Below are 24,586 nucleotides of genomic sequence, written 5' to 3'. Positions count from 1 at the left end.
TTCCGTGGTCTCAAGACACCACCTTGCAGTTCAGTGGACTGGCGGCGGACCCCCACCTCCTCCCCCACAACTAACAACATGGGAGGAGCAGGTCTTGTTGATTCTGCATCCTGAGGGGCCTCGCAGGAGTAGATGGAGGAATGGACTCTGGTAAGTCAAATCTTAACTATTTCATCTCCCACCCTACCTGCATGCCATCACATACCCCCACCCCCACCCCCACCCTCACCCTCACCCCCATCACTCCTACTCCTCACAAATGTCCCACTATCACAACCCACCCATCCCAACACCAAGCCCTGTATGCAACAACAAAGCATGGACACCCATCACCAAAGCATGCCCACTGTACATACCCATACATCCCCCTAAACCATCATCACACAAGGTCCTACACAGGAATGCAAGCACTGGGGTACACGGACACTCACCCATTGCACACCATGTCACACACAGATGTAATAAACATCCTTTTATACCCCTGCAGGGCCCCTACCCAACGTCACCGGACAGGAGGATCCACACATGTCCACACCACCAACAGAAGAGGCCCACAGTGATGACAGCAGCTCTGTCCAACTGGATCTAGATGACCAGCCAGCCCATCGGGGACCTTGGGACAGTCCATTCCCCTCACACCGTCACAGGCCACTACAGACCTTCCCCCTCTGGAAACAACAGCACAGCACCCACCCAGCGGGCCCATACCTCTGTCCCCAGGACACGTCAATCAGCAGTGTGTCCACCACTACAGGGAACCCAGGCTAACCCACCACCCCAACAACAGGGACCTGGGGGCAGTGGTAGTGGGCACACGGTCCAAGGGACGGAGGCCCAGGAACACAGGGGGACTGGGAGGGCTGCTGTGCGACAGGGGGAGGATAGGCCAAGGGAACCCACTCTCCACGAGGCCCTCTCCTCCATCATGGGAGCCTACCACCACTCCCAGGAGACAATGGCAACGGTACTGGCCAAGTTTCAGGAGACCCAGCGCCTGCAGGAGGAACCCTATTTGGGCTTCAGGGAGGAACTCAGAGCCATCAGTTCCACCCTGGGCACCATCGTAGGGGTGCTGAAGGAATTACTCAACACCAGGAGGGACACTGTGGCACAACAAGGGGCCCCTGACACTAGCATGGACGATGAACTGCCCACCACCTCTGCCGGCGCTAGTGGACAGGAGGCACCGCCACAGGGCCACCACACCAGCACCCCACCCCCTGCAGAGGGAGAACTACCCCGCAACCGGTCCCTGAGATCCAGGACAAAGACAGAGAACGATGCCAAGACCCCCGCCAAGAAATGAGACCACCCTGAATGTCATCCTTCTGTCCCACTTTGTCAACCTGTCCATCCTCAAACTGCCCTAGCTGTACTTCCTATGCCCATTTGGGCAATGCACCTGTGAGACTAATAGACTGGACTCTGCCGTGGACATTCCTCCACCATCACCCCTCACCATTTTACAACCCCCTCCAATATTGAGCACTTAAATAAACACTCTTGAAGCACAAAACAATCTGGAGTCAGTCTGTGATTTCGGAATAGTGTATTAGCAATTACTGTGGCAAAATGCTCTTTCAATTGTAATGTCAACATACCTATGTCACACAGCTCTAGTCCATGAGGAAACAAAGCAGATGTCACACTGTGGGACACACATCTGTGAAATCGTAAGGGAAAGTGACAACTCAGTGACCATACACTGGGTGAAAACGACAGACGGTAGAGAGGTAGTAGTGTTAAAGTACATGTAGTAGGCAGGTTTGTATTCTTACCTGTGTCTCACTGGAAATATTTCAGGATCACCGAGTTCCTGTTGTCCATGTCCTCTTCTTCTGCTTCCTCGTCTTCACTGTCCACAGGCTCCACAGCTGCAACAACACTGCCATCTGGACCATCCTCCTGCAGAAAAGGCACCTGTCGTCGCAAAGCTAAGTTGTAAAGCATACTGCAGGCCACGATGATCTGGCACACCTTCTTTGGTGAGTAGAATTGGGATCCACCTGTCATATGGAGGCACCTGAACCTGGCCTTCAGAAGGCCGAAGGTCCGCTCTATTATCCGCTGAGTTCACCCATGGGCCTCATTGTAGCGCTCCTCTGCCCTTGTCCTGGGATTCCTCACTGGGGTCAGTAGCCATGACAGGTTGGGGTAACCAGAGTCACCTGCAAATGGCGAGGGACAACTGTTAGACACACACTAACCTGGAGGGATATCCCCAGACCCAGACAACCATTCCCACTGACTTACTTCCAGGTGCTCACCTATTAGCCACACACAGTGTCTCTGGAGTTGACCCATCACATAAGGGATGCTGCTATTCCGCAGGATGTAGGCGTCATGCACTGAGCCAGGGAACTTGGCATTCACATGGGAGATGTACTGGTCTGCCAAACACACCATCTGCACATTCATGGAATAATAACTCTTCCGGTTTCTGTACACCTGTTCACTCCTGCGGGGGGTACAAAAGCCACATGGGTCCCATCAATGGCACCTATGATGTTGGGGATATGTCCCAGGGCATAGACGTCTCCTTTCACTGTAGGCAAATCCTCCACCTGAGGGAAAACGATGTAGCTCTGCATGTGTTTCAGCAGGGCAGACAACACTCTGGACAACACGTTGGAAAACATAGGCTGGAACATCCCTGATGCTATGGCCACTGTTGTTTGAAATGACCCACTTGCAAGGAAATGGAGTACTGACAGCACCTGCACTTGAGGGGGGATTCCTGTGGGATGGCGGATAGCTGACATCAGGTCTGGCTCAAGCTGGGCACACAGTTCCCGGATTGTGGCACAGTCAAGCCTGTAGGTGATGATCACGTCTTTCCTCCATTGTTGACAGGTCCACCAGCGGTCTGTACACCGGAGGATGCCACCATCTCCTCACATGTCCCAGCGGACGGTGCCTATGAAAGACAACAGCGAGCACAGAGTCAAACATCTCAGAGGTACGTACCTACAGCTTACACAGAACACAAATCATTATCCGAAAATTGGCCTGTATGTGTGTTGAGGCTAGGCCTAGGTATGTGTGACGCAGTCAAAAATTAAGCCATGTGGGCCCCTGAAATGGCAGCTGCCTGACCTTTAAAGTGGGACAGTGGGATGTGAGGTAACTGCGCTGGCGTTGTACACCGTCGCGGTAGGCAATCGAAGACCGCAGCGCAATGCTGCATTGGTTAACATTTGACCCTATGGGTCCGGGAGCCAATGACAATGTACGGCGGCGGTGACAGTACGCACTGCCGCGGACGTGACCGCCATTTTCTATCTGTTCAATCACTCGATACTTGATCTTCGACAGGAGAGGACCTACATTGCAAGTGCTGCTGTGACCTCGGTCTGGAAGAGACAATGGCTTGTGCGACTGGGAAAGGGCCCCTGCCTTCACATCGGAGGAGTTGGAGAAACTCGTGGATGGGGTCCTCCCCAGTACATGCTACTCTACGGTCCTCCAGACAAACAGGTAAATAGACTGGGAGCATGCTGTATGGGTTATGCCTGTGTGGAGTGGGGTGGATGAAAGATGGGGGGGAGATTGAGGCGTGCTTGAAACGACGGTGAGTGCATGTGCATCATGACAAGGGTAGGGATGGGGGCCAATGACTGTGACGGTGCATTTGGTAATAACTTTTCTTTTCCCCCTGTACAATTTATGTAGGTCAGCGCCCACCAGAAAAAAGATATTTGGCGTGCCATCGCCAAGGACGTCCTGACCCTGGGGGTCTACCACAGACGGAGCACCCACTGGCGGAAAAGATGGGAATACATTCGCCGCTGGAGCAAGAAGACGGCGGAGGCCCAGCTGGGGATGGCCTCCCAACGTGGGAGGGGTGCCCGTCGCACCATGACCCCCCTGATGTTTAGGATTCTGGCGGTGGCGTACCCGGAGTTGGATGGGCACTTGGGGGCATCACAGCAGCCACAAGGGGGTGATTACACTCTTATTCTGCTGATTTTGCGCGCAGTGGAGGTGTCTGGGTGGGGAGGTGGGCTGTGGGTTTCCCTAGGCCAGGGCAAGTTTAGGAGGCAAGGTCCCCTTGTTCTGGCAGAGCCTGTAGCACCCCACCCCACTTGTGTACAGTGCCAAGTACACCTAGTCAGGCTCCTGTGTCATCCATGTGCGCAGATGTCGTCCATAGCCTTGTAGGCCCTGTCCCAGGGATTGAACAGTGGAGGCCATGTGTGCGGCGTAGTGCAGGGGGCTTCTGTGTCTGTCGTGTCTGCCAACGATAGCGGTAATGCATGCACTCAACATGTCTTTCTTCTGTCGTCCCCCCTTTTTGTGGTCTCCCTGTTCTTGTGTGCATTAGCATCATCAGGTGGAGGAGCAGTGGCAACGGAGCAGGAGGGAGCTGCATCCCACATGGCCCTGGAGGGCGAGACAACGGACTCGGAGTTCACCAGTGGGACGGAGGGCGAGGGGAGCTCCCCGGCGGGGACAGGAGCTGACACCAGTGACACGGACTCGTCCTCTGATAGGAGCTCCCTTGTGGTGGCGGCAACATCTGTGCCCCCCGCATCTACAGGTACAGCCGCCACCCCCTCTACCAGCATCGCCCTCCCAGCAGCCCTTCAGCCTTTGCCCTGTGCCCGCTCACCCAGGAGGGTGGGCATCACCTTCGCCCCAGGCACCTCAGCCCCTGCCCCAGTCACCCCTGCTGCCCTCAGTGAGGAGGCCATTGACCTCCTCAGGTCCCTCACTGTTGGGCAGTCTGCCATTTTGAATGCCATCCAGGGTGTTAAAAGGCAGTTGCAACAAACAAATGCATTTCTGGAGGGCATTCATTCTGATCAGGCGGCCCTTCAGCGAGCTTTTCAGACTCTGGCCTCAGCACTGATGGCAGCCATTGTCCCTGTGTCTAGCCTCCCCCCTCCAACTTCCTCCACCCAGACCCAATCCCCTCTACCTCAGCCTATCCCAAGCACACCTTCAGACCAGCATGCACACACGTCAACACACAAGGGAAGCTCAGGCAAACATAAGCACCACACATCCCACAGGAACTCATGCAAGCATCACACACATGCAGACACATCAACGTCCACTGCCTCCACTGTGTCCCCCTCCTCCTCGTCTCCCTCCTCCCTCCCAGTCTCGTCTCCACTCACACCTGCATGCACTACATCTACAGCCAATACTGCCATCACCAGCACACACACACCACACCCGGCTCACGTGCAGTCACCATTCCCATTGCCATTCACACGTCCCCTGTGTCCTCTACCAGTGTGTCTGTGACGCCACCTCCAAAGATACACTAACGCAGGCACACACCCACCCAACAGCCATCCACCTCACAACAGCCTCCAGCGCATGCACCTTCACCCAAAGTCACCAAACGAACACCTCCTGCAACCACAACCTCTTCCTCCTCTCCCAAACCCCCTCCATCTACCCGTCCCAGTGTTTCCCAAAAACTTTTCCTGTCCAACCTTGACCTCTTTCCCACACCTCCCCCACCCCATCCGTCTCCTAGGGCCTGACTCTCCAGGTCCCAACCTAGCACCTCAGCCACAACATCTCCGGAACTAGTGGTGCCTGTAGACACCGGAATCTGGAGTGCACCGGCCACCAGGGCAGCCAGTGTGGCATGGAGCCACAGCACGGACAGTCCCCCACCTGTGAAGCATCAAAAGTTGGCCAGTGCCCGGCAGGAGAGGGGGAAGACTCCAGCCACCGAAGCCGCTCCCAGGGGTACAGGTGGGAGTGTGGAGTCAGCTGCAACACCTTCCAAGGTGGGGAAGGGCCACAAGAAAGTCAGCAGGTCTGGGAAAAGCAGCACGGCGGAGAAGACCACCATCATCCCCGCTGCCCAGGAGCCCACCGCCATCATCCCCGCTGCCCAAGAGGCCACCGCCAGCACCTGCCCTGCTGCCCAAGAGGCCTCCGCCAGCACCTGCCCTGCTGCCCAAGAGGCCACCACCAGCACCAGCCTCGCCGGTCCATAGAGGACAGCCAGCACCAGCCCTGCTGGGCCAGACAGGACCGCCAGCACAAGCCCCGCTGAGCCAGAGAGGACCGCCAGCACCAGCCCCCGCTGGGCCAGAGAGGACCACCAGCACCAGCCCTGCTGGGCCAGAGAGGACCGCCAGCACCAGCCCCGCTGGGCCAGACAGGACCGCCAGCACCAGCCCCGCTGGGCCAGAGAGGACCGCCAGCACCAGCCCCGCTGGGCCAGACAGGACTGCCAGCACCAGCCCCGCTGAGCCAGAGAGGACCGCCAGCACCAGCCCTGCTGGGCCAGAGAGGACTGCCAGCACCAGCCCCGCTGGGCAAGACAGCACCACCAGCACCAGCCCCTCTGGGCCATGAAGGACCGCCAGCAGCTGAGTCACTGCAAAGGACACCGCCGACTCAAGCACCGCTGAACAGGGCACCACCGCCACAAGCACCGCTGAACAGGCCACCGCCGCCACAAGCACCGCTGAACAGGCCACTGCTGCCACAAGCACCGCTGAACAGGGCACCGCCGCCACATGCACCGCTGAACAGGGCACCGCTGCCACAAGCACCGCTGAACAGGGCACCGCCGCCACATGCACCGCTGGCCCATGAGCGCCAAGGGCACTGATGCTACTGAGTCCATCACGAGCAGGATGAGGCACACTGGCCACCAAGCCCCCTCCAGAACCAGTGGAGAGATCCATCCACTACCTCAATCCTTGGCAGGATGAAGCACTCTGGTCACCATGCCCCCTCCAGAACCAGTGGAGAGATCCATCCACTACCTCAGTCCTTGGCAGGATGAAGCACTCTTGGCACCATGCCCCCTCCAGAACCAGTGGAGAGATCCATCCACTACCTCAGTCCTTGGCAGGATGAAGCACTCTGGGCACCAAGCCCCCTCCAGAACCAGTGGAGACTGTCATCCACTTGAGAGACTGTGGCTTTGCACTCCCCAGGATGCAGCAGTGGCCAACCCACCCACTGTAGAGACTTGAGAGACTGTGGCTTTGGACTCCCCAGGATTGAACAGTGGGCAAACCACCCACTGTAGAGACTTGAGAGACTGTGACTGCACTCCCCAGGATTGAACAGTGGGCAAACCACCCACTGTAGAGACTTGTGAGACTGTGGCTTTGCTCTTCCCAGGATTGAAGACTGGGCAAACCACCCACTGTAGAGACTTGAGAGACTGTGGCGTTGCACTCCCCATGATTGAACAGTGGGCAAACCACCCACTGTAGAGACTTGTGAGACTGTGGCTTTGCACTCCCCAGGATTGAAGAGTGGGCACACCACCCACTGTAGAGACTTGAGAGACTGTGGCTTTGCACTCCCCAGGATTGAACAGTGGGCATGTGGCCCCCTCGTGGATTTGGCGTCGTGCACTCAACCGGCTGAGGTGCCCCCCCCCCGTTTCCCTCCCCCTGAGGTGCCTGTTTTATTGCTATCTGATGCCCCTGCAGTGTTCTCTCCATCATGGTCGGGGATCTTGTGTGGGCCTCGCCCATACCGTGTGGGCCCAGGGTTCCACGGACTTCAATGGAGCACTACCTGGACTACTATTCTTGGTATATATATTTGTTTATGGTGTATATATATTTTTTGCGTACTGGATTTTAATATGTTACAATGGTTACACTCATTTTCTTTGGTCTTTGCATTCTTCCAGGGGGGTTGCGGGGTGCAACTATGATGTATCATGATGTATTAGTGTGTGTGTGTTGTCTTGGGTGAGGGTGGGGGTGGGGGTGTTGCGTGTTGCGTGTGTGTGTCCCTGTTTTCTCCCTCCCCTGTGTCGTAGGTGCAGTACTCACCGTGGTCTTCGCCGCCGGCGTTCATGCTCCTGGTAGAGGAGCAAGAAGGTAAGGGCTGGCAGGATCTGCAGCTCTGGTTCCATGGCGTCCTGGTTGCTCGTGGGGTGTGTAGAGGTGAGCGTTTTCCCTTCGAGGTCCTGTTTCCGCCGTGTTTTTGTCCACGGTGAATCCGGCCCATAAAAGGTGGCGGATTGGTAGGTTGTGATACTGCGGGCGGTACTTTGTCCTCCGCCTGTCTGTTGGCGGTGACCACCATGCTGTTTGTTTGTACCGCCGTGGCGGTCAGAGTGTTAAAGTGGCTGTCTTTGTTGGCGGTTTCCGCCACGATCGTAATTCCAATTTTTTTACTGCCGGCCTGTTGGCGGTCTTACTGCCGCTTTAACACCGTTCGCCAGGGTTGTAATGACCACCTATGTCTCTAACCATATTCACTATCACCAGAAACTCTGAGCCCTATTCAGCAGCTAAACATTAGAGTATGTTCAGTACTACTACAATTGTACTAGTCATGTTCTATAAAATGCTACTTAATTTACTTGTGGAGGTGTGTTCTCCACATCTTCTGTTTTTTCTGTGCTGAGTTCTCCGTTCCCTACTGTGCACACCTATGTTTTTGATTTAAATTAATGTGGGAGGCATGGGTGAGTGATTGGGAAACTGGGGGTACTTACTACAAAATAGCAAGGTAAAGAGGAGTAAAGGGAGAGTTATGAGCGGTTTAGGGATTGATAAACACCCACTCACCAGGGAGTAAGCACATTGCTGTTCACAGACTGTAGTTTTAGAGTTGGCACTGCAAAAAAAGGGCTCAGTTGAAAATGTATTCAAGCTCAGCCTTGGAGTAAATCTAGTCCTACCCCTGGTCACGCCTAGATGCTGCAGTACATTCCCACAGAAAATAATGGGTGAAGGGAGTTCATATAAGACTCTGTAGGAAATAATGTTGGAATAAAATAAATTGTTGTGGGATATACATTTTATATAATTTGTAAAAAGTATGTATAGTTCAAATGTACATATTATTTTATTATCTTTTTTTTTATGTATTTAATTTTTAAAAAAATGAAATGTAACTTTAATTTTTTGACAAACCTTCAGTGAATTAATGTTATTCAATACATAACGTTTAGTATTTAGGCCCGATTATAAGTTTGGCGGTCAGACTGGTGTCCCAAAAAGACCGCTGAGTCAGCGGTCTCCTATCTGCTGTATTACGGTGTTCCCGATGGGCACGCAGTCTCTGCTGTGGTGGAGTCACAATGGAGTGACGTGTCATTGCAGGAAAGAGAGGTATATACAAATTGTTTACATGAGAAAACACATATATGTTGTGTATGTGTCATACTGCATATGTAGTCATGTTTATTCCATGTGTTGTATGTTTATTATGACAGACTGTTAGTATGCATTACATTTGAGAAGTGACGGTGTATCCTACCTTCGATTCTGGTGAAAATGGCGTTGCAGAGCATCATGATCAGGTGGCAGCAGCACATGTGGGACCTGGACAAAGAGACTCTGAATTGGAACCCTCTTATTCTGCCTTTATGCCAGCTTTTGCATGGCAGTGTCCTCGCCAGGAAAAGCTCTGTGGGAAGACAGATCGCAATCCGGACAGCGGTGACAGGGGTGGGACTGCCTCTCAGAGCCACCTCTCGCTTTACTGCTGTTGATTCGGTAGCAGGAGTTTTGGCGGTGGCGGTAGTCTAGCGGTGGTGTTGTAGCCAAGTTTCAGACAGGATCGTAATTGGGCTGGCGGACTGCCAAGGCAGCATTCGCTAGACCGCCAAAAACTCAATGTTTGTGCCTTTCCGCCAAACTCATGATCAGGCCCTTAGTACTTTTTAAAACATATCAAAATACAATAAACAATTTACTGTGAGACTTTTAAAGAAAAAAAAATCTTTATACATTAATTAAATATATTTAAATTGATTACATCACTACTTTTAATATTATAGCGCTGTAACATTTTTTATTTGTTTCTGTTTATTAAAATATTTAACATCATTTATGTTAATAGTTAATTTGCAAACGTTCTTACATTTTATTTTAAAAGTCTAATCATAATTTTTTGTTTTCTCTCAGTGTCCTCAGCCTTCATGTGAAAAGTTACTAGTATTAATTTTACACTTGTAAACTTGGCTCTACCCCAGGCTTTCTGGAGATGGAGGGCATGTAACTCTACACTATGTAGTAACTTTACACTCAGAAGTAGGGAATAGCTAAACGTTGTAAAGCTGCTATATTGTGTAAATTTAAATCTTTACATGTAAAATTAGCTTCATTAGTATGCCCGAAGTCTTTAACAAATACTTTGACACTCAATACAATTATTTTGTGCACAATAAAGGCTGCAGTTTGACTGTATTTTACCTAGTAGAATTAAAGAATCAGAGTTTTCCTACCTTTGGCATAATCCCACGATCAAGGGGGTGGCTTAGAGTTCGATTGAGTGGGATCTCTGCCATAAATTAACAGGTTTCCTATCCTAGTTTTAGGTGTAAAGTTAGAGGTTGCAAACCTTGACCTAGGTGGCCCTCAAACAAATGACCACTCATTTACAGTGCAGTGTCAAAGGCCTCGTTAAGGGAGACCACAGGCACTTATTTTCCTTCCATGGTGTCAAGTGAAATATATCAAACCCAGACAGCCAAACCAAAGTGTCCCCACACAATCATTGATTGTTTTTCTATGAAAAATTCTGACTTTGTTGGAGAATTTTAGTTTTTGATTTTAGTTTAGAGGAGTCGGGCCTTGAAACTTAAAATGAAATATGCAGTGCTTAATGCCTAATGGGATAAAGGGAAACGTCATTCATTTATGAAAGCACCAGAACTCACAGCTTGCAAAACACGCTTTAAAATAGCAAACATGAAGCATAGTTTGAAAACTGCTCATGAAAATGGGTAATCTCAAAATGGCATAGCCTCTAACAAATCAGCTATATACAATATTCGGGAATATCATTTTGACTTTTTTAGCCAGTGAAACCTTTTGCAGCGGTGTGGGATTTGCACCATGCAGAATGTTGGAGCGAGCTTAAGTACAACCTGCATTTGAGCAGATGGTGCTTTGACCCCGGGCTGAGGCTTAACATCATTATTGCATCAATGACAGTGTAGCACATTAGGCTCCACAGTGATGACAGGGAATAGTAGATTTGCACACCATGAAGATTTATTAGCAGATTGGCAAAGTTACAAACTCGATCACTTAAGATTATCAAAAGTAGAAGGTAATTTAGATAAACGTCTCTGCTATATAAATGAATTCAATCCAAAATTTGCATATACAAACAAAATGCTAGGATTTCTAACAGGGCAAAATTTGAGTAAATTCAGTTTTCCATGTAGGGAAGACTTTCTAATATGCAAAAGGAAGCAAGAACATTTGTGAGAGAAGGCAAGCAGAAGATATCAGAAGGTAAAGCATCTGAAAGACAGAATCAAATAAAGAGTCAGTCAGGCAAATGAGAATGAATTGCTCAGAAGTCAAACTCTGAGCAAGAGTGAAGAAGTGTCTACTTTAAGGACAGAGTAATGGAGCATTTAAATCTAACTAGCTAAGAAACGCAAAAATACATCACACAATTCTTTACAGTAAGGAGCATCTCCATATGGTTCCCATGAGGAGAACTAATCAGAATCTAACATTTTCAGTTTTATTCTTAAACATTGCTCAATGCATGTTTTCAGCTGTGCGGCTTTGAAGAGATATCTTGTAGTAGGATGATACATCTAGGTCGGCCTGTCCTCAGCACAGGTGTAGAATTTCATTATTCAATCTGTATGGAACTCATACAGAATAACATTTCTTACAGAAACCAAAACATATTATAGCATTCTAATTAACCTACACAACTGCATCGGCTCCAGAAATGAGAGAAAATGAAATTACACAACATTCCATTTTAACATTAGCTACTCAAACTGAGGCCTACGTTATCTGTGATTAACTTCAACATGAACATTACAATATTTGTATATGTAAATGTAATGCAGATAAAAAATATATATATATATATATATATATTATGTCCTCTTGCTTCCTTCCTCATTGAAAAGAAACGTCTCAGCCACACGATGTACTCATTCTGAATCATTTATTTCGGCAAAAAATTATAAATCACCCAACGTGTTTCAGGAGTATACGCTGCCTTGTTCATGAGCAGTGTTAGTCCCTTCTTTCCTTTCCATATATTCCCTACACCATTTTAGTCAACAGCGATGACGGTCACAATTCTTTCCTTAATACCGCGGCCGTCTTAAAATGTACTTATCGTATGATTCCAATACCCGTTTTGTTCTTATTCCGCCCAGACTATTGGCTATATCTACCATTAACTCATAAATTATGCTTTTACTTATTTATCACCATCTATTATATACATACATTGTTACTTTATCAATCTCACATCCCCTACTACATATAAAATGGGTAAATCACAGGTATTCTCATTAATTCTACTATCTCTTCAATATCTGAACAATCTTCTTTAAAATTATTCAAATTTTTTAAATCTTTTCAAATTTGTCAAATTTTTGTCACTTCATTTTTCAGCCCAAATTTACATCCTTACATTACGGAAACATATTTTTTTCTTATTATAAACTTATCCATCTGTTTTTTATAGACATCATATATTTCAGGTAGATTCAACAGTATACATGCGGAAAAAAAATGACATGCATCACAGTACAGTTCTTTTTGCCTTCTGATGACCTTTGTATATAGTAGCTCCTTTGCTTTTTTGCGAACATTGTTACTTCTTATTTCTCTAAAAAACAAAAAACACTGTGTATTAAAAGCTTGTTTTTTACAAAAAAAGAATCCATAGCCTTCACACTTATACACATATTTCTCTTATACTACCTCGTTTTGCATACTTTTCCAACAGCATCCATTATTCTTAATCATATTATTTTATCCAATTATTTTATCAAATGTACAGTTAGTTCTTCATCCTTATTGAATCATTCAGGTTCCATGGTGTTGCACTCAATTATTAGCCTAGATTCCAATTTCCTCAATTCTAGTACCCTGTTTCCTCCTCTTATATTCAGCACACTAGGAGACTGTCATCCACTTGAGAGACTGTGGCTTTGCACTCCCCAAGATACACAAATGCAGGCACACACCCACCCAACAGCCATCCACCTCACGACAGCCTCCAGCGCATGCACCTTCACCCAAAGTCACCAAACGAACACCTCCTACAACCACAACCTCTTCCTCCACTCCCAAACCCCCTCCAGCTACCGATCCCAGTGCTCCAAAAAACTTTTCCTGTCCAACCTTGACCTCTTTCCCACACCTCCCCCACCCCGTCCGTCTCCTAGGGCCTGACTCTCCAGGTCCCAACCTAGCACCTCAGCCACAACATCTCCGGGACCAGTGGTGCCTGTAGACACCGGAATCTGGAGTGCACCGGCCACCAGGGCAGCCAGTGTGGCACGGAGCCACAGCACGGACAGTCCCCCACCTGTGAAGCATCAAAAGTTGGCCAGTGCCCGGCGGGAGAGGGGGAAGACTCCAGCCACCAAAGCCGCTCCCAGGGGTACAGGTGGGAGTGTGGAGTCAGCTGCGACACCTTCCAAGGTGGGGAAGGGCCACAAGAAAGTCAGCAGGTCTGGGAAGAGCAGCACTGCGGAGAAGACCACCATCATCCCCGCTGCCCAGGAGCCCACCGCCATCATCCCCGCTGCCCAAGAGGCCAGCACCTGCCCTGCTGCCCAAGAGGCCACCACCAGCACCAACCCCGCTGGGCCAGAGAGGACCGCCAGCACCAGCCCCGCTGCCCAAGAGGCCACCACCAGCACCAGCCCCGCTGGGCCAGAGAGGACCGCCAGCACCAGCCCCGCTGAGCCAGACAGGACCGCCAGCACCAGCCCCCGCTGGGCCAGAGAGGACCGCCAGCACCAGCCCCTGCTGGGCCAGAGAGGACCGCCAGCACCAGCCCCACTGGGCCAGACAGGACCGCCAGCACCAGCCCCGCTGGGCCAGACAGGACTGCCAGCACCAGCCCCGCTGAGCCAGAGAGGACCGCTAGCACCAGCCCCGCTGGGCCAGAGAGGACCGTCAGCACCAGCCCCGCTGGGCCAGACAGGACCACCAGCACCAGCCCCGCTGGGCCATGAAGGACCGCCAGCAGCTGAGTCACTGCAAAGGACACTGCCACCACAAGCACCGCTGAACAGGGCACCGCCGCCACAAGCACCGCTGAACAGGCCACCGCCGCCACAAGCACCTCTGAACAGGCCACTGCTGCCACAAGCACCGCAGAACAGGGCACCGCCGCCACATGCACCGCTGAACAGGGCACCGCTGCCACAAGCACCGCTGAACAGGGCACCGCCGCCACATGCACCGCTGGCCCATGAGCGCCAAGGGCACTGACGCTACTGAGTCCATCACGAGCAGGATGAGGCACAGTGGCCACCAATCCCCCTCCAGAACCAGTGGAGAGATCCATCCACTACCTAAGTCCTTGGCAGGATGAAGCACTCTGGGCACCAAGCCCCCTCTAGAACCAGTGGAGCGACCTCTGACCTGTTTTTGGTCTAGAGCTCGCCCCCCACGTCCGCAGCACCACCTTGCTGTCTCGTGCCCCTGACCCCCGCCCACGCTGCTGCTAGCTGTTCGAGGCCCTCCTCCACCCGCAGGCATCCTCCTGCGCCTCATCCCTGGTGTCTAGTGGGCTCTGGTAAGCTTCGCTAGTCCCGTGTGCTCTCTGCCGCTTTCCGCCGTATCTGTAAGTGTTTTTCCACTTTTCAGCGCCTTGCCTCCTTGCGCTCTTGCCCCCATTTGTGCCACTTCTGATTGCTGTATTCCAATTGTATTTTGTGCCATTTATCGTATTTTGTGACTGTTTTTGACTTGTGCCTTACTTTTGTCATTGTGCCTTGTTTTTCCTGGTTTTCGCCCCTTGGGTGCTCCCCCTTGCCGTTTTCTCCCTGCCGCTGCCTCCCCGCGGCACCGCCCCCCTCGCGCCCCCATTCGCCGCTCCCTCCTGCCTCCCAGCTGCTCCTCCCTCCCCCCTCTTAATGGCTGGCACTGCGCGTCGTGAGTGAGCGTCCTCTGACCTGTTTTTGGTCTAGAGCTCGCCCCCCACGTTCGCAGCACCACCTTGCTGTCTCGTGCCCCTGACCCCCGCCCACGCTGCTGCTAGCGTGTTCGAGGCCCTCCTCCACCCGCAGGCATCCTCCTGCGCCTCATCTCTGGTGTCTAGTGGGCTCTGGTAAGCTTCGCTAGACCCGTGTGCTCTCTGCCACTTTCCGCCGTATCTGTAAGTGTTTTTCCACTTTTCAGTGCCTTGCCTCCTTGCGCTCTTGCCCCCATTTGTGCCCCTTCTGATTGCTGTATTCCGATTGTATTTTGTGCCATTTATCGTATTTTGTGACTGTTTTTGACTTGTGCCTTACTTTTGTCATTGTGCCTTGTTTTTCCTGGTTTTCGCCCCTTGGGTGCTCCCCCTTGCCGTTTTCTCCCTGCCGCTGCCTCCCCGCGGGCCCACCCCCCTCGCGCCCCCATTCGCCGCTCCCTCCCGCCTCCCAGCTGCTCCTCCCTCCCCCCTCCCTTCTTAATCGCTGGCTATGCGCGTCGTGAGTGAGCGACCTCTGACCTGTTTTTGGTCTAGAGCTCGCCCCCCACGTCCGCAGCACCACCTTGCTGTCTCGTGCCCCTGACCCCCGCCCACGCTGCTGCTAGCGTGTTCGAGGCCCTCCTCCACTCGCAGGCATCCTCCTGCGCCTCATCCCTGGTGTCTAGTGGGCTCTGGTAAGCTTCGCTAGACCCGTGTGCTCTCTGCCGCTTTCCGCCGTATCTGTAAGTGTTTTTCCACTTTTCAGTGCCTTGCCTCCTTGCGCTCTTGCCCCCATTTGTGCCCCTTCTGATTGCTGTATTCCAATTGTATTTTGTGCCATTTATCGTATTTTGTGACTGTTTTTGACTTGTGCCTTACTTTTGTCATTGTGCCTTGTTTTTCCTGGTTTTCGCCCCTTGGGTGCTCCCCCTTGCCGTTTTCTCCCAGCCGCTGCCTCCCCGCGGCCCCGCCCCCCTCGCGCCCCCATTCGCCGCTCCCTCCCGCCTCCCAGCTGCTCCTCCCTCCCCCCTCCCTTCTTAATGGCTGGCGCTGCACGTCGTGAGTGAGCGACCTCTGACCTGTTTTTGGTCTAGAGCTCGCTCCCCACGTCCGCAGCACCACCTTGCTGTCTCGTGCCCCTGACCCCCGCCCATGCTGCTGCTAGCGTGTTCGAGGCCCTCCTCCACCCGCAGGCATCCTCCTGCACCTCATCCTTGGTGTCTAGTGGGCTCTGGTAAGCTTCGCTAGACCCGTGTGCTCTCTGCCGCTTTCCGCCGTATCTGTAAGTGTTTTTCCACTTTTCAGCGCCTTGCCTCCTTGCGCTCTTGCCCCCATTTGTGCCCCTTCTGATTGCTGTATTCCGATTGTATTTTGTGCCATTTATCGTATTTTGTGACTGTTTTTGACTTGTGCCTTACTTTTGTCATTGTGCCTTGTTTTTTCTGGTTTTCGCCCCTTGGGCGCTCCCCCTTGCCGTTTTCTCCCTGCCGCTGCCTCCCCGCGGCCCCGCCCCCCTCGCGCCCCCATTCGCCGCTCCCTCCCGCCTCCCAGCTGCTCCTCCCTCCCCCCTCCCTTCTTAATGGCTGGCGCTGCGCGTCATGAGTGAGAGACCTCTGACCTGTTTTTGGTCTAGAGCTCGCCCCCCCACGTCCGCAGCACCACCTTGCTGTCTCGTGCCCCTGACCCCCGCCCCCGCTGCTGCTAGCGTGTTCGAGGCCCTCCTCCACCCGCAGGCATCCTCCTGCGCCTCATCCCTGGTGTCTAGTGGGCTCTAGTAAGCTTCGCTAGACCGTGTGCTCTCTGCCGCTTTCCGCCGTATCTGTAAGTGTTTTTCCACTTTTCAGCGCCTTGCCTCCTTGCGCTCTTGCCCCCATTTGTGCCCCTTCTTTATCGTATTTTGTGACTGTTTTTGACTTGTGCCTTACTTTTGTCATTGTGCCTTGTTTTTCCTGGTTTTCGCCCCTTGGGCGCTCCCCCTTGCCGTTGCCTCCCCGCGGCCCCGCCCCCCTCGCACCCCCATTCGTCGCTCCCTCCCGCCTCCCGCCTCCCACCTCCCAGCTGCTCCTCCCTCCCCCCTCCCTTCTTAATGGCTGGCGCTGCGCGTCCGCGCCGCTGGCGCGCCAGAGGCAAGCCCGTCTGCGCCCGTTCGTGCCTGGATCGCGCCCAGCACCACCCCCCCGGTCCGCACGCCCCCGCACCACCAGCCTTCGCTACTCGGCCAGCGAACTCCTTGCCCTTAACCCTGCCTCCTCCGCAGCCTGCTTCCAGGCCACTCCGAAGCACACCAAAGGACCCTTCTCCTGCCGCACCTGCAACTTCACCTGCAACAGAACAACGAAGCCTGCAACAACCAACACCAACCACCTCCACTGCATCCTTCTCAACACACGCTCTGCACGAAAGCACGCCATCGAGCTCTGGGACCTGCTCGTCACCACCGCCCCAGACGTAGCCTTCCTGACCGAAACCTGGTGGAACGACTCCTCGGCCCCAGACATCGCCATCGCCATCCCTGACGGCTACAAGATCACCAGAAGAGATCGCACCAACGGAATCGGTGGAGGAATAGCCATCGTCCACAAATCCACCCTCAAGATCCACACCCACACGGACGACACCCTCAAGACAGCTGAACACCTTCACTTCCAGATCCACACGGACCCCAACACTACCCTCAGAGGAACTCTCATATACCGACTTCCAGGACCAAGAGCCCCCTTCAGTGACACCATTTCCGACCTCGCAAGCACCCACGCCCTCGCCTCAACGGACTACATCCTCCTTGGAGACCTCAATTTCCACATGGAGAACAACAACGACGCCAACACCGCATCACTGACCACCAACCTCTCCAACCTCGGACTCAGACAACTGGTCAACTCACCCACCCACATCGCCGGTCACACCCTAGACCCACTCTTCACTGCAAGCAACCACACCTCCTTCAGCCACACCACCGAACTCCACTGGACCGACCACCACTGCGTCCACTTCACATTCAAGAAAAACACCGAACACCACCGCACCCCATTACCGCCGTACCGCCGCTGGGGCAAAGTCACCGAAGACCGACTAACCAGCACCCTCGCCAAGAACCCGCCGACCGACCCGGACTCCGCCGCCATCAACCTCCAACAGTGGATCCTCAACTGCGCCAACACCCTCGCACCACTCAAGAGGCCCACCATCAACCAAGAAAAGAAAAAAGCAGCCTGGTTCACAGACAAACTGATCACCTCCAAACGCACCTGCCAGAAACTCCAGAAAAAATGGCTTCTCGAGCGCACACCCGACAGCCTAGCAACCCACAAGGAAGCCACCCGCAAGCACCACCAACTTATCCGACTCGCCAAACGCTCCCACTTCACAGAACGCCTAAACTACAACGCACACGACAGCAAGGAGCTCTTCTGCATCGTGAAAGAGCTCTCCAACCCCAGCGCCAACGTCAACGACGTCCCACCATACCAGAAACTCTGCGACGCACTCTCCACCTTTTTCTACCAGAAAATCGCCGCCATCCACGACAGCCTCAACACCACACCTCCGCCAGACCCCACCCCCGACAACTCCTCCTACGCCGACCGCCTCACCACCTGGACCCACGTAGATGACGCAGAAACCCGAAAGACCATGAACTCCATCCACTCAGGATCCCCCTCAGACCCCTGCCCACACCACGTCTACAACAAAGCCGACTCCACCATCGCCCCCCAACTTCGTAAGATCATCAACCTATCCTTCGACACCGCAACCTTTCCGGACAGCTGGAAGCCCGCCGATATCCAAGCCCTCCTCAAGAAACCCAAGGCTGACCTCAACGACCTCAAAAACTTCCGCCCGATCTCCCTCTTCCCCTGCCAGCGAAGGTCATCGAGAAGATCGTCAACGCCCAGCTCACCCACTACCTCGAAGACAACTCCATCCTGGACCCCTCCCAATCCGGATTCAGACGCAATCACAGCACTGAGACAGCGCTCCTCGCCGCCACAGACGACATCAAACAGCAAATGGACAACAGCGATACATCAGCCCTCATGCTCCTAGACCTATCCGCCGCCTTCGATACGGTCTGCCACTGCACCCTACTAACTCGCCTCCACAAAGCCGGAATACAAGACAAAGCCCTCAACTGGATCTCCTCTTTTCTCTCCGGCAGAACCCAGAGAGTCCGTCTCTCACCCTTCCGCTCCGAAGCCACCAACCTCATCTGCGTCGTCCCCCAAGGCTCCTCACTAAGCCCAATGCTGTTCAACGTCTACATGGCACCCCTCGCACAACTGGCCCGTCAGCACAACCTCAGCATCCTCTCCTACGCCGACGACACCCAGCTCATCCTCTCCCTTACTGAAGATCCACACACCGCCAAAGCCAACCTCCACGAGGGACTGAAATCCATCGCCGAATGGATGAGAAACAGCCGCCTGAAATTAAACTCCGATAAAACGGAAGTCCTCATCCTCGGACGCTCCCCCTCGGCCTGGGACGACTCCTGGTGGCCCACCGCGCTGGGACCCCCACCTACTACAGCCAACCACGCACGCAACCTCGGCTTCATCCTCGACTCCGCTCTCACCATGTCCAAACAGGTCAACGCAGTCTCCTCCTCCTGCTTCAACACCCTCCGCATGCTCCGTAGAATTTACAAGTGGATCCCGACGGAAACCAGAAAAACGTGACCCAGGCCCTCGTCAGTAGCAGACTAGACTACGGCAACGCACTCTACACAGGCATCCCAGCAAAAGACATCCAACGACTCCAACGCATCCAGAATGCATCTGCCCGTTTGATCCTCGACATACAACGCCGATGCCACATCTCCCACCACCTGAAGGACCTCCACTGGCTCCCCGTGGACAAGAGGATCACCTTTAAACTTCTCACCCACGCGCACAAAGCACTACACAACGCCGGACCCGCCTACCTGAACAACAGACTCAACTTCTATGTCCCCTCCCGCCAACTCCGCTCTGCCAACCTCTCCCTCGCCATCGTTCCCCGAATTCAACGCAAGACCGCCGGCAGCAGATCCTTCTCTTACCTCGCCACCAAGACCTGGAACTCACTCCCGACCTCCCTGCGCCAGACCCAGGACCTCCTCACCTTCAGGAGACTCCTCAAGACATGGCTCTTCGACCGATAGCAGCTGCCTCCCCCTCAGCGCCTCGAAACCCTAACGGGTACATAGCGCGCTTTATAAATTTAATGATTGATTGATTGATTGATTGACTGTCATCCACTTGAGAGACTGTGGCTTTGCACTCCCCAGGATGCAGCAGTGGGCAACCCACCCACTGTAGAGACTTGAGAGACTGTGGCTTTGCACTCACAGGATTGAACAGTGGGCAAATCACCCACTGTAGAGACTTGAGAGACTGTGGCTTTGCACTCCCCAGGATTGAAGAGTGGGCAAACCACCCACTGTAGAGACTTGAGAGACTGTGGCTTTGCACTCCCCAGGATTGAACAGTGGGCAAACCACCCACTGTAGAGACTTGTGAGACTGTGGCTTTGCACTCCCCAGGATTGAAGAGTGGGCAAACCACCCACTGTAGAGACTTGAGAGACTGTGGCTTTGCACTCCCCAGGATTGAACAGTGGGCAAACCACCCACTGTAGAGACTTGTGAGACTGTGGCTTTGCACTCCCCAGGATTGAAGAGTGGGCAAACCACCCACTGTAGAGACTTGAGAGACTGTGGCTTTGCACTCCCCAGGATTGAAGAGTGGGCAAACCACCCACTGTAGAGACTTGGGAGACTGTGGCTTTGCACTCCCCAGGATTGAACAGTGGGCATGTGGCCCCCTCGTGGATTTGGCGTTGTGCACTCAACCTGCTGAGGTGCCCCCCCTTTCCCTCCCCCTGAGGTGCCTGTTTTATTGCTATCTGATGCCCCTGCAGTGTTCTCTCCGTCATGGTCGGGGATCTTGTGTGGGCCTCACCCATACCGTGTGAGCCCAGTGTTCCACGGACTTCAATGGAGCACTACCTGGACTACTATTCTTGGTGTATACATTTGTTTATGGTGTATATATATTTGTTGCTGGATTTTAATATATTACAGTGGTTACACTCATTTTCTTTGGTCTTTGCATTCTTCCAGGGGGATTAGGGGGTGCAACTATGATGTATCATGATGTGTTAGTGTGTGTGTGTTGTCGTGGGTGAGGGTGGGGGTGTTGCGTGTTGCGTGTGTGTGTCCCTGTTTTTTCCCTCCCCTGTGTCGTAGGTGCAGTACTCACCGTGGTCTTCACGCCGGCGTTCATGCTCCTGGTAGAGGAGCAAGAAGATAAGGGTTGGCAGGATCTGCATCGCTGGTTCCATGGCGTCCTGGTTCCTCGTGGGATGTGTAGAGGTGAGCGTTTTCCCTTCGAGGTCCTGTTTCCGCTGTGTTTTTGTCCACGGTGAATCCGACCCGGAAAAGGTGGCGGATTGGTAGTATGTGATACTGTTGGCGGTACTTTGCCCTCCGCCTGTCTGTTGGCAGTGACCGCCATGCTGTTTGTTTGTACCGCCGTGGCGGTCGGAGTGTTAAAGTGCCTGTCTTTGTTGGCGGTTTCCGCCACGGTCGTAATTCCAATTTTTTTACTGCCGGCCTGTTGGCGGTCTTACCGCCGCTTTAACACCGTCCGCCAGGGTTGTAATGACCACCTATGTCTCTAACCATATTCATTATCACCATTAACTCTGAGCCCTATTCAGCAGCTAAACATTAAAGTATGTTCAGTACTACTACAATTGTACTAGTCATGTCCTACAAAATGCTACTTAATTTACTTGTGGAGGTGTGTTCTCCCCATCTTCTGTTTTTTCTGTGCTGAGTTCTCCGTTCCCAACTGTGCACACCTATGTTTTTGATTTAAATTAATGTGGGAGGCATGGGTGAGTGATTGGGAAACTGGGGGTACTTACTACAAAATAGCAAGGTAAAGAGGAGTAAAGGGAGAGTTATGAGCGGTTTAGGGATTGATAGACACCCACTCACCAAGGAGTAAGCACATTGCTGTTCACAGACTGTAGTTTTTAGAGTTGGCACAGCAAAAAAAGGACTCAGTTGAAAATGTATTCAAGCTCAGCCTTGGAGTAAATCTAGTCCTACCCCTGGTCACTCCTAGATGCTGCAGTACATTCCCACAGAAAATAATGGGTGAAGGGAGTTCATATAAGACTCTGTAGGAAATAACTTTGGAATAAAATAAATTGTTGTGGGATATACATTTTATATAATTTGTAAAAAGTATGTATAGTTAAAATGTACATAATATTTTATTATATTTTTTTTAATGTACTTAAACATTTTTTAAATGAAATGTAACTTTAATTTTTTGACAAACCTTCAGTGAATTAATATTATTCAATACATAACGTTTAGTATTTAGGCCCGATTATAAGTTTGGCGGTCAGACTGGTGTCCCAAAAAGACCGCTGAGTCAGCGGTCTCCTACCTGCTGTATTACGGTGTTCCCGATGGGCACGCAGTCTCTGCTGTGGTGGAGTCCCAATGGAGTGACGTGTCATTGCAGGAAAGAGAGGTATGTACAAATTGTTTACATCAGAAAACACATATATGTTCTGTATGTGTCATACTGCATATGTAGTCATGTTTATTCTATGTGTTGTATGTTTATTATGACAGACTGTTAGCATGCATTACATTTGAGAAGTGGCGGTGTATCCTACCTTCGAATACGGTGAAAATGGGGTTGCAGAGCATCATGGTCAGGTGGCAGCAGCACATGTGGGACCTGGACAAAGAGACTCTGAATTGGAACCCTCTTATTCTGCCTTTATGCCAGCTTTTGCATGGCAGTGTCCTCGCTAGGAAAAGCTCTGTGGGAAGACAGATCGCAATCCGGACAGCGGTGACAGGGGTGGGACTGCCTCTCAGAGCCACCTCTCGCTTTACTGCTGTTGATTCGGTAGCAGGAGTTTTGGCGGTGGCGGTAGTCTAGCGGTGGTGTTGTAGCCAAGTTTCAGACAGCATCGTAATTGGGCTGGCGGACTGCCAAGGCAGCAGTCGCTAGACCGCCAAAAACTCTATGTTCGTGCCTTTCCGCCAAGCTCATGATCAGGCCCTTAGTACTTTTTAAAACATATCAAAATACAATAAAAAATTTACTGTGAGACTTTAAAAAAAAATATATCTTTATACATTAATTAAATATATTTAAATTGATTACATAACTACTTTTAATATTATAGCGCTGTAAAAAGTTTTATTTGTTTCTGTTTATTAAAATATTTAACATCATTTATGTTAATAGTTAATTTGCAAACGTTCTTACATTTTATTTTAAAAGTCTAATAATTTTTTTTTGTTTTCTCTCAGTGTCCTCAGCCTTCATGTGAAAAGTTACTAGTATTCATTTTACACTTGTAAACTTGGCTCTACCCCAGGCTTTCTGGAGATGGAGGGCATGTAACTCTACACTATGTAGTAACTTTATACTCAGAAGTAGTGAATAGCTAAAAGTTGTAAAGCTGCTATAATGTGTAAAGTTAAATCTTTACATGTAAAATTAGCTTTATTAGTATGCCCGAAGTCTTTAACAAATACTTTGACAGTCAATACAATTATTTTGTGCACAATAAAGGCTGCAGTTTGACTGTATTTTGCCTAGTAGAATTAAAGAATCAGAGTTTTCCTATCTTTGGCATAATTCCACGATCAAGGGGGTGGCTTAGAGTTCGATTGAGTGGGATCTCTGCCATAAATTAACAGGTTTCCTATCCTAGTTTTAGGTGTAAAGTTAGAGGTTGCAAACCTTGACCTAGGTGGCCCTCAAACAAATGACCACTGATTCACAGTGCAGTGTCAAAGGCCTCGTTAAGGGAGACCACAGGCACTTATTTTCCTTCCATGGTGTCAAGTGAAATATATCAAACCCAGACAGCCAAAGCAAACAGTGTCCCCACACAATCATTGATTGTTTTTCTATGAAAAATTCTGACTTTGTTGGAAAATTTTAGTTTTTGATTTTAGTTTAGAGGAGTAGGGCCTTGAAACTTAAAATGAAATATGCAGGGCTAAATACCTAATGGGATAAAGGGAAACGGCATTCATTTATGAAAGCACCAGAAATCACAGCTTGCAAAACACGCTTTAAAATAGCAAACATGAAGCACAGTTTGAAAACTGCTCATGAAAATGGGTAATCTCAAAATGGAATAGCCTCTAACAAATCAGCTATATACAATATTAGGGAATAACATTTTGACTTTTTTAGCCAGTGAAACCTTTTGCAGCGGTGTGGGATTTGCACCATGCAGAATGTTGGAGCAAGCTTAAGTACAACCTGCATTTGAGCAGATGACGCTTTGACCCCGGGCTGAGGCTTAACATCATTATTGCATCAATGATAGTGTAGCACATTAGGCTCCACAGTGATGACAGGGAATAGTTGATTTGCACACCATGAACATTTATTAGCAGATTGGCAAAGTTACAAACTCGATCACTTAAGATTATCAGCAGTAGAAGGTAATTTAGATAAACGTCTCTGCTATATAAATGAAGTCAATCCAAAATTTGCATATACAAACAAAATGCTAGGATTTCTAATAGGGCAAAATGTGAGTAAATTCAGTTTTCCATGTAGGGAAGATTTTCTACTATGCAAAAGGAAGCTAGAAAATTTGTGAGAGAAGGCAAGCAGAAGATATCAGAAGGTAAAGCATCTGAAAGACAGAATCAAATAAAGAGTCAGTCAGGCAAATGAGAATGAAT

At 51.1% G+C, this 24,586-nt stretch overlaps 1 long non-coding RNA gene across 1 annotated transcript in view; it reads right to left on the bottom strand.

Annotated features, from left to right (window-relative positions):
* Window positions 1-11,089: 11,089 nt before the first annotated feature.
* Window positions 11,090-24,586, bottom strand: part of LOC138258603 (uncharacterized) — a 316,136-nt gene continuing 302,639 nt past the window's right edge. Inside the window, exon 4 of the long non-coding RNA XR_011198446.1 lies at window positions 11,090-12,555. This is a non-coding gene — a long non-coding RNA (uncharacterized lncRNA). The remainder of the gene's footprint in view (window positions 12,556-24,586) is intronic.

This window comes from Pleurodeles waltl, chromosome 9 (genome assembly GCF_031143425.1).
Source record: "Pleurodeles waltl isolate 20211129_DDA chromosome 9, aPleWal1.hap1.20221129, whole genome shotgun sequence".
Taxonomy (NCBI): Eukaryota; Metazoa; Chordata; class Amphibia; order Caudata; family Salamandridae; genus Pleurodeles; species Pleurodeles waltl.
Note: the sequence above shows the minus strand (reverse complement) of the source record. Positions and strands in the feature narration are given on the sequence as shown.